Source organism: Podarcis filfolensis (assembly GCF_964270895.1).
Source record: "Podarcis filfolensis genome assembly, chromosome: 3".
NCBI lineage: Eukaryota > Metazoa > Chordata > Lepidosauria > Squamata > Lacertidae > Podarcis > Podarcis filfolensis.
Window position 1 is genome coordinate 33,714,315 of NC_139606.1, and position 2,554 is coordinate 33,716,868.

A 2,554-nucleotide genomic window follows, 5' to 3' on the forward strand; every position below is an offset into this window, starting at 1 on the left:
AAGGCCATGCCTTTCGTGTTTCTCTTTGTGGCTGGTACAATCCGTTCAGTCTGCCCCAAACATCCATCTCTAAAAGTTATAGCAAGCGCATCCTCAACAGAATGGATATTTACTTTCATTTTATCCTCCAAGGATACTGTATGTTTACCGTGACTGTTACAAACAATTATCCTTTGGGCGTTTTGCTGTCGTTTAGGGTGAAGCTGTTCATTTGTCTTGCATATAGGTAGAAGTCCTTCTTTCCTTGGCATTCTGTACAAGGCTTTGCTGCTCTTTGACTTAAGGGCAAAGTGCACAGAACATTTTGTGTGTGATCAGTACACAATTGATATGTCTGTTGCTTAGGGAATGGCCAGGCAAAGAGGGAGGAATGCTTTTGCGTCTTTAATTGTATAGAAGACGGAATTTCAACAGGCATATCTCATCATGCCCTCTTTTCCACCTGCAGTTGTTTTTTTAAATAGTTAAGGGATCAGGGCTGTGGTATGAAGGAGAGTTAGCTCTTTCCTTGTTGGAGAGCTGTGAACTTTATTCTAAAATACTAATATGTTGGCAAAACTATGATTCATAAAGGTATTTCAGTGCTTTAAGTTGCTTCATTATCTTCTCGTTTTATGATTTCTTTATCATCTATATGATGATAATAATAATGTACTTTAAAGGAAGCATTGTACACCATTAATCCAATTTATTCATTTCAGTTGCCATTCTCCTGAGTCTGTTATTATTAACTCCCTGTCTCACTGGGTTGCTAACGAGCAAATTCAAACCCTGATTAGAGGATGCAACTGACATGGGCGCATTGGCAAGGAATTGGTTGGGTAAGTGTTAAGACTGATTCGATTCCCCAAATTAACCACATTCATGTAACAAATTACATCTGGATGAGGCACCAAAGGAAACACACTTTCAAATAAAACCGTTTTGTGATTACCTTGCTCCTGCAGCTGGTGCATTTGAGATTAGTCACACTGGTCTTCCAACTCTAGTGGGTTGGGACCAGCATGAGCCCTACCACCATGCAAATATATGTTAAAATGTTAAGAAATGGGCCCCCAAATGAATGTCTGGGTTAAAAATGGGTCCTGGGTCCAACAAAGGTTGAAGATACCTTGCCTAGACCATAGGTTCTCCTTGTCCATGTTAGTGTGGCAGTACTTCTGTCAATATAATACAATAGTGTGGCAGTACTTCTGTCAATATAACAATTCATGTGTTCAGGTTTTGTAGATTTCTGCATATTCCCTGTCTACTCTGGAAGTTTCATCTGCAGGTATCTAGAAACTTAACATGTGAATCAGTCCTACTTCAGGAGAGTTCGGGATCAGCCTGCTATTACACCGTATATTTCATTCTGCTGAAAAAAACAAAGACTGCTGTTGCCATAATAGATTATAGAATTGTAGAGTTGTGCCATATGTTGGTTTAATTGTTGTTAAGGACTCTGCTCTGGGTTCTGTTTGCTGGTTTCTCTTGAATGCAGCTCCTCTTCTGAGGTGGCCAGCCACATTTGGCTGTTTCCACTGTGGCCACTGCTGCAGACCTAATGAGGCAGCAATGCCAGCAGGAGAGTTTAGAAGAGGATTATATACCTCGCTATAAAATCCTCTTCTAGGCTTTTTTGCTGGGTTGGAGCCAAATTACTATCTCTCTAGGTCCAGGATGCCTAACTAATGGTCCTCCAGATGCTGTTAGATTACAGCTCTCATTAAACCTGGCCATTGCCCATGCTGGTGGGAGTCCCAGTACATCTGGAAGGCTACAGCTTCTCCCTTCCTGCCCTAGCACCCAAAACAGCCACCATTCCTGAGAGTTCTATTTTGTATTCTTATCAATAAGTATTTGTGGCTCGGTGCTCAATGGAAGGGTTTGTGTGGCAGTCACGGGTAGTGAAAAAGAGTCTGCAAATGGCTCCTGGAACATACAGGATGTGATGGCGTCCACTCACTTGCACAGAAACTATTTGGCAAAACAAAAAACCAAAGAAACTGTTTCCCACATAGGAAATATCCCCTCCCCCCAAATACACTTCCCATGTGAGTCTCCCAGAAGGCCACAGGTGCTGGTGTCCAGGAGGTAGGTTGTTCCATAGAGTGGATGCCACCGTAGAAAAGTCCCACCCACTGGTTGCCATCAAGTTGAAATCTATCACCTTGGGGAAACAATGCTAGAGAGGTCCTGGAGAACAGGAGAGAAAAGGCATGCAATAAGAAGTGGGGGGGGGGGATGATTTGTGTAATCAAAGAACAATTTCCCACATGGTTGTCAAGTGCCCGCAAACACCCTGCGCAATGCAGATATACAGAATAAATGTGTAATGTGTTAGGAGTCCTTACAGGGATAATGAAATAAGGATTAATATAGGAGGCAAACTGTGTCCATATGTGTGTGTGTGTGTGTGTGTGTGTGTGTGTGTGTGTGTGTGTGAAAGAAGTATTCTGTGCATTCTCTTCTTCACTGCAATACTGTGATTTGCACATCCTGGCTGAATGAAGAAACTGGAAGCATGTGCTGCTTTTGTTGCTTGCCTCTGTGTCGCTGCAGCCTCTGAGTG